The 8,606-nt window shown below is 45.3% G+C and overlaps 1 pseudogene; it reads left to right on the top strand.

Moving 5' to 3' along the window:
- The first annotated feature begins 5,858 nt into the window (after positions 1–5,858).
- LOC123075688 (putrescine hydroxycinnamoyltransferase 1-like) lies at positions 5,859–7,432 on the top strand (annotated as a pseudogene).
- Positions 7,433–8,606: the final 1,174 nt, after the last annotated feature.

Below are 8,606 nucleotides of genomic sequence, written 5' to 3'. Positions count from 1 at the left end.
TTTACACCGTCGAAAACCTTAACTAGTTCTGTGGCAAGCTATTGTGTGTGTGTATATATATATGGGGGGGGGGGCGAATATTCAGATTTTTTAAATTATATTGTATAATAATTGTTGTTTCTTACTGTTCATCCGGTGCATGTCAGTTGGGGAGCAGCTTTGAATATCTGTGACCAGGAGCCTTTTCAGGCCAGACCAGACCGTGAGCCTCCACCCACTCTAGTAAATGTACGTGGCACCCCATGTCTTCTTACGGTACACGTCGCGACGTTGAGTCTCAACAGCACTGCTCCTCCTCCTATCACCACACCATTATCGGTCCCAACATGATCCTGTCCGTACTTATTATGTAATCAGCTACGCCTGCTCGCCAGAAAAGGAAAAAACAGGTAGTAACATATATATCTTCCTCTCGTGTTCTCCATATGAACCACATACTCCCATCTTCGTTTCATCAGTAGTGCCTATACCATGGCAAAAGAGATTAATGGTAGTGGAAGCAGGCAAGGAGGGAGATAAGTCATAAGTTTTTTTTTTTGAGGGGAACCAAGATTATTCATTCATAAGCCACAGAAAGTGGAATACATTTTGGATCATGGGGTTGGCCAAGCCACACATGGCGCCCCTGACCTAAAGAACGAGCAAACTTGGCTATGCTATGAGCATCATTATTCGAGTCTCTACTTTCAAAAACGAAATTACAAGTAAACATTCATAAGCAGGCAAGGAGGGAGATAAGTCATAAGTGTGATCGATCTGGCCGTGGCATCTTGCCATTAGCTAGGGCGCTGGGCCTGGTCCACTCAAGTGGGCTACCAATTTCAGTGGCCAATTTTTATGCTCTAGAAAACAACATTGCGCTTGGCCTGCAGTCACTTTTTTCTGAAAATAAATGATCAACCACCGACGTCCAATAGGGCATTTCAAAGCTGAAATCCGCCAGCCAATTAACTAAAGAAGTACACATCACTCCCAGTTTTTTATGAAGTATATCTTCTACGTATTTCATCCATTTTTATTTACTCTACATATTACCTTCGTCTTAATTCAAACTTCATAAATTTTGATCAAATTTATGGAAATCATTATTAATGTTCACGATACCAAATCATTACCGTTAAATTCATCATTGAATATATTTTCACATTATATATGTTTATTATTGTAGGTGTTCATATTATTTTCAATATGTTTGGTCATATGTGAAAAAAAAAACAGCGGGAGTACCTCGAGTAACCCGATTTTGGCTATACAAAGTAAGTCATCACCTTCCTTTAGCCCAAACAGTAACATATTTCTTCATGAAAATTTACAGGTAAAGTACTTGTCTATTAACCCCCGTGGACCAATTCCAGAACATATTGGAAATACTACTAGGAGGTGGTAAGTTGAAAGCTATAAACACGATCTTGCACCCATAGACTTAAACATGCAATTCAGACTTCTGGCTAAAACTTAGGAGGTTATTCCAATAAATATTACATAGTGCATGAAAACTATAAGAAAAATTGACACCAAAACTTCATAAGCTATAAATATATGAATGAAATATCAACCGACGGAGAGATGGTTGGAGGGGAGGGTACCGAGGGGAGTGAGAGGCCCATGTAATTTAGGGTTTTTAGTGGAACTATGGAAATGAGGGCCCACATGCGCTTACAAATGAGCCAGTCTCACTGATGATAGGCATGAAGTGCATCCATTAGTGGTGACACCCTTAACACTGACGGTCTCTCTATGTCACCCGTCGGATGTGATAAGTCGTCAACAGTGTACCACACGCTGCCTATCTTTACACTTTATGCACCATCATCTCTCCGGGTCAATGATATGTATGGCCTATAAGTAGTGACTTTAGGGACCATCATCTATGAGTTACCGCCAACGGATCTAAGGGGGCCTGTTAACAGTGTTGTTCAACATTGACTAGTCCACTCCGATCCATCGGTGATGAACCGAAGGATGTACTCCCTCCGGTCCTTTTTACTCTTCATATTAGATTTGTGTCAAGTCAAACATTGAAAAGTTTGACCAAATTTATATTAAAAATATCAACATCTACAATACCCAATATATATACTATGAAACTACATTTCATAATGAATCTAAGAATGTTGATGTGGTATTGTGAATGTTGATATTTTTTCTATAAGTTTGGTCAAAGTAAAAATACTTTGACTCCGGACAAAACTTATGTGCAGACTTAAAAGGACCGGAGGGAGTACCCTTTTTGTAGTAGTGTGGCCTACCAAAAAGCTTATCAACTTCCAAATAAAAAAACTTCCAATTGAAAAGATGGACTTCACACTTCAAGATCAATAATTTCCTATTTCAAAATTACTGACTCTTCTTGAGTGATATTTTTGCGCTCATCACATAGTTGTTTAAATGGGATAATCCCGGAATTTTTGAGAAAAATCACTCTAATATTGCTACTAATGACTAATAAATGCGAGAGATCGCGAAATACTTCATTTAATGTGTTTCCGCAGCAAAAGGACCTAAACATGGAAAGGAATCATCACTTATGAGTAAACAAGAAGAATGGAGGAAGAAAGAAAGGAATTAAAGGCACGACAAATGCATCACTTATGAGTAAACAAGAAGAATGGAGGAATAAAGAAAGGAATTAAAGGCGCGGCAAATGCACTAGAGAGCAAGACGACCTTTGGTACGAACGCACGCGCTCATACCAGAGGTCCAACCAATCAACCTTTATAAAAGGGCCTACAATAGAATCGCAACACAGAGAGCACAATTCGCGAATTAGAGCACCATAACCATCTTCCAACCCTAGCAGCCGCAATAACATAGTGTCCCGTCTTCTACTACCCCGCCGGTTTTTATCTTTCCGGCTCAACTCAACCCTGGATTTTTTCGTTCCTTCTATGACTCCTGGCCCCAGAATCCTTCCCGATCCCCCGATCTCACGTTCCTAACCATGGTTTTCTAGCACCACCAGCCAATGTTCAAGATATCACTTATTGTTAGTGTTTCGGTTGGTTGGGGATTAGAGATTAATCAGAAATCGACCGATTAATCGATTTTATCGGTCGACTATATCGGCCAGTTTTCCTTGCAATTCCCAGGTTCCAAGCACTAATAAGGCAAAAAGGGAAAAAACCATCTCCCCAATCAGATGGTGCACCCAATGTTTCTAGTGAAGCCGTCAATCTCACCATTTTGGTAGTTGCTAAAATTTATGAGCAGATAATGGTATACGAAGTGTTTCAGAATTTTTGGATTAATTATGAACCAAAAATAAAAGTGCAAATAAATGTAAAAGTAAAGTTGAGTGTTTACTTATGAGGAAAATTTGACCAGGGAAGAGGTCATAAATATAATCATAGTAGAGCAATCAAACCCTCAGGGAAAATCATAACATATGATGGGATCATATTTTATAGGCAGCGCGTCCATAATTCTACTAGACTGTCACACGTTCCATCTAATAGCTAATACTCCACCTTACGCGTATGTAACCCAGGCGAGTTGATCTTGTATTAAGTAATAAAATAGAACATTGAAATAGGCATGTTTGCATTTTTTTTATAGAAAAGAAGGATGACCCCCGGCCTCTGCATCTGGAAGATGCATACGGTCACTTTATTGATTATATTCGAGAAGGCATGTTTGCATACAGTTGAGAGAATGACTCTTACCACGTGCGGTAAACAATGTGATAACTAAGTCAATACTATTTTAATCCTTAGTAAGGCACTCCCTCGGTTCCAAAATAGATGACTCAACTTTGTACTAAGGAATACATCCGACTAAGATTTTTGTCTCTTGTTGTCATTAAGTACCTTATAAAATGATATCTACTCCAACTAATGCATACTGATGGTATCACGGTCTACATTGGATGGCCCATAACACTCTACAAACAACGTTCGACGTAGCCGAATAGGACTCATATAACCTGTATCAGTTGAACGACTCCACTAATTCACCGACGTAGACTCCGGTTTCATATACAAGACGGTGTTGGAATAGTCAATAGAACACGTTAGACAACATACAGACAAAACGTTTGGTACTTTACCTGTACATTGTATAGACTCCAACGCAAGTAGGACGTAGGGTATTATCTCCTCATTGAGAGCCCGAACCTGAATAAAACCTTTCCCCAGTTACCATCGTGCCAAGTAGTCTAGTTAGGATACTCTACCAAGGGATCTACCAGATTTAACTCATACAGTGGTGGCCCATGCATGTCCTATTAGGTGAAAATTGCGGCTCGATGGAGTTCGCATCAATGCTCAGATCGGTTCCGGCGCGATGTTCGTACCGGGGTAGACATTTGTCTTCGGCGTTGCTACCTTCGTCGCCGACTTGCGGCCAGGTCGGCCAAGTCGAGAACTATGCCTCATGCCTGATCTTCAGAGATCGGACGGTCTTCTTCATGAACATCAACTTCGATCTCCACCGAGATTATGGAAAATTTCGTCCATGGAGCTCGGGAGTTGAACATCAACATTGCTCTCGCGCGACCGTCCTTGAGTATCTTTTCTCCGATCACTTCAGAAATTGTGTGGAATTAAGTTTTCAACAAAAAATGTAAAATTTCATTGTGATTCAGTGGCGGGATCTCCGGCTACCTCCGAAAAAAGTGAGGCACTGTCGGATCTGGACGGAAATCCATGCAAGTTTGGAAGAAGGAGGCCAGAAGCCAACCCGGACATCATTTGTATGATCTAACTTCAAGATTATACAGAATTGCCGTGGCTGAAATCCCTAAATATTTTAGCTTGATCCGACAGTTAAAACTTTGGATAACGCCCGATAAGTGCTTTAATTTGCATATATGTTTTATGCGCAAAAAACATCTTATCTGATTTCATCTTGCAATATGAAAGAGTTATTACAATTGTTCATTACAGCCTCACCATGCAGGGCGGAACATTCTTAACAAGGACACCATCTGATCTATTATCAAAGCTAAACTTAGCAATCTGATGAGCCACCACATTGGCCAATCTATTAATCTTGGAGGCTTTAAAATCATTTATAAGCTTTCATATACTCATCGCTTCCTTCATCAAATCGACTAGAGAGGACCTGTCAAAAATTTCACCTGCAAGGGCGGCAGCCATAAAAGTGTTAGTCTCTAAATAATCAGATTGTGGAGAGCGATATCTATACAAAGGTCGGTAAGGCAATGCAAGCCTGAAATTCCGCTTCCTCTACACTTGTATAAGAGCATCTTCAACAGGCGCATAAAAGTTTCGCGCGCGTCACTGTAGCACTTTTAACGCGTCGGACCCAACATTGGTTTACCAGATGCCAAAAAACGCACGCCAAAAAAACACGCAGTGCAAATTATGAAGCGCGCGCAATCTGGCACCCCAAATTTGCAGCTTCTGATAGCGTTTTTTAACGCGTGCCCAAACTTTTTTGCGCGTGCACTATTTTACAGCTTCTGCTGGAGCTGTCCGGCGCCCCAAAAACCTGAATTTTAGCACGCGGAGTATTTTTTGTGCGCCTGTTGGAGATGCTCTAATGCCCAATAAAATCCCGCGAGAAAATGATGACCAAAATTTCTAGACGATTCCCTGGCCATCATCCTACCAACATTATGGCTTTCCTATTATTTTGTTCTGTGCAAGGCTATAAAATGGAAATGGTAGCCAGCGAACGTTCGCCAGGGAGGATCTGCCAGCAACTCTCCACCACCCCCCCACAACTGCCACAGGATCTGAATCCAACGGCGCCTTTTTTAATAACTTTTTTGACACTAAAATTAAACAAATGCCATGGTGATTTTGCAAAAAAGGCCACCCAGGTTCTCAAAATGCACCTAAACTGCCAGACGAGCGTTTGCAAATGCCACCTCCTGTGGCGAACGTTTGCCAGACATGCCTATAAAAAGGGAGCGTGACAGCAAGAGTACTGCACACAAGACCTGAGCTCAGCAAAACGGAAATGGGTGTGGATCAAGAGGTGGAGGTGGTGGAATCGTGCATGGTGAAGCCGAGCGAAGAGACGCCTAGCCATGGTCTCTGGCTCTCCCTACTCGATCTCAAAATGGTGAATAGAGGCCACACGCCGACCGTATACTTCTACAGTTCCGACTCCGGCGCCGTCGATAACTTCTTCGACGTGGCCAGGTTGAAGGCGGCGATGGCCAAGGCTCTCGTGGCCTTCTACCCTCTCGCCGGCCGTCTCAGCGTGGATGGCGACGGCCGGCCAGAGATCGACTGCGCCGGCCAGGGCGCGCTATTCGTTGTCGCTCGTTCAGACCTCACCGTCGACGGCTTCGTTGACTTCCAGCCGTCGCCGGAACTAAGGAGGCTCTTTGTTCCCCGCGTTGAGGACTCGCCTTCCATCATGTGCGCCATCCAGGTGACCTTCATGGGATGCGGCGGGGTGGCCTTGGGGACGGCGCTGCACCACGCGGCCATCGACGCCGTAAGCGCTGTCCACTTCTTCCAGACGTGGTCCGCCTTCTCCAGGGACGGCGACGCGGCGGCGACGGCGCTGGAGCTCCCATGCCACGACCGCACCCTCCTCCGCGCACGCTCCCCACCCGTCGTCCACCCCGACGCTCTCACCGTGTTCTGTCCGAAGCTACTGAGCCTAGCAGTAGCCGAGCCGTCGGGGCTCGTGGTCAACCAGATCTTCGTCCTCTCCAAGGACCAGGTCGCCGCTCTCAAGCGTGCCTGCACTGGCAGCGGTGACATCGGCCGGGTGAGCACGTTCTGCGCCGTGAGCGCCCACGTGTGGAGGTCCTTCTGCACCGCCCGCCGGCTGCCGACGGACGCCACGACGCGCCTCACCTTCCCGGCCAACATTCGGGGCGCCCTGAGGCCGCCGCTCCCGGCCCGCTACTTCGGGAACGGGATCATCGTCCTGGGCGCTGCCGGCAAGGTGCGGGACATTGAATCGGAGGAGCTGGGCTCCGTTGCCCGCCGGGTCAATGGCGCGGTCCGCAGGATGGATGACGAGCTTGTGCGCTCGGCGATCGACTACTTGGAGATAAACGGTAGCAAGCAGCCCCCCAGCAGCATGCCGGAGACTGAGCTGAGGGTGATCAGCTGGCTGGGCATGCCGGTATACGACGCGGATTTCGGGTGGGGGAAGCCCCTCGTGATGCACCGTGCTGTTCAGCAGCGCGCAGGATTCGTCTACCTCATGGACGGTGTCAGCGGGAGTGGCGGCGTGCGCATCCTCGTGTCTATGGAAGCTCCAATTCTCAACGACTTCCAGCGCCTGCTATATGCCACCTTCGTCTAGTTCTATGCTTTCAGAAGCCTCCGGTATAACTAATATCGTATGATTCCTATGCTTCCAAAGCCTTGCAAAGTGCCAACTTCTCGTTTTATTTTCGTTTTTGCCGTTGATGGTTGAGGGACCTTCATGTAATACCTCTTATGGTTTGAGTTCTTTGTACTTCTTGTGAACTCTCATAATATATTTGTATCCTTTTCATCGAAAACATAAAAGTTAATTGTAACTCGTATTAGTGATGTTGAAAGTTTGTCAACGAGAACTATTTGACATTGCTTCATCAGATATATGGACTTCAAATTTGCTAAGAAATGGGAAATCTTTGACTCAAATAGGGTTATAGTCGGTACAATCTTCATGAGCTACATAATCAAGGGCAGAACCCCAAACCATAGGAAATCGTTATTTCTTCAAAACTATATGCAGTGCAGTCCAATCCAGACTTTAGTACGTGTTCGCACACGAACACGTCACCGTGTACCTCCAATGCCGAGGGTGATGCACCGCAGCTCACGTCGAAGGAGACCCGTCCGGAAGCCGGTATGCAAGCAATCCGGCGGGTGCTTTTCAGGACCCGAAACCCCACGCGCCCAGGAGGGACCCCGTCTGGGCGCGCGGTGGCTATGGGCTGCCCTAGGTCGGTTCGCCCGCCCCTAGAGCCTCGAGGATCGTAGCCCTTCAACACAAAGAACCAACAAAGAACGAGAGAGAAAGAACAAGGGAGAGATGTAAAACTAGGATAAAAAGTAGATGGGTTTTGCGATTGTGTGTTGTTCAATCGGCCGTCACCCCTTAGGTATATAAGAGGCGGCTGGACTTCCCATGCAAGGAAAAGGCTTGGATTCATGCCGAAAACCGTAGTCAAATTCGGATTGGTTTTGTCGGAACTTTCCAAAACTGTTCGGTTTAAACTAGCTGGACCTTGCGGGTAATTTTTTGAGGTGGTAAACGACCTTGGATGGAAACGAGCCCAAAAGCAATCTTGACCGTTTCGACGAGACGGACAACTTTGATGTTGAACTTTTTTCATCAGAGGTCGTCTTGAGAGTCAAATCGCTCGCACAAAACAGGCTATTATTCGTGCTACCCATCAGACATGGTGTGTGGTGGGGCGCGCCACTTTTGGCTCGTGATAGGGCTGTATTCGGATGGCTATAACTTTTGCATACGAACTCGTATTGGGACGATTTTTATATCAAAATAAACCGTTTCGACGAGACGAAGAACTTCTGCAGTTGTAAATTTTCCCATCCGATGTCATCTTGATATGGTTTTACGCCATGCAGAAATCTGGTGTCAACACATGCCCCTCTGTTTTTCGGCAAAGCTTGTGCGCCGAAAAATAACTTGCAATACGTTGGTCTAAGGACGATGTC

Source organism: Triticum aestivum, chromosome 3D (assembly GCF_018294505.1).
Source record: "Triticum aestivum cultivar Chinese Spring chromosome 3D, IWGSC CS RefSeq v2.1, whole genome shotgun sequence".
Taxonomy (NCBI): domain Eukaryota; kingdom Viridiplantae; phylum Streptophyta; class Magnoliopsida; order Poales; family Poaceae; genus Triticum; species Triticum aestivum.
Note: the sequence above shows the minus strand (reverse complement) of the source record. Positions and strands in the feature narration are given on the sequence as shown.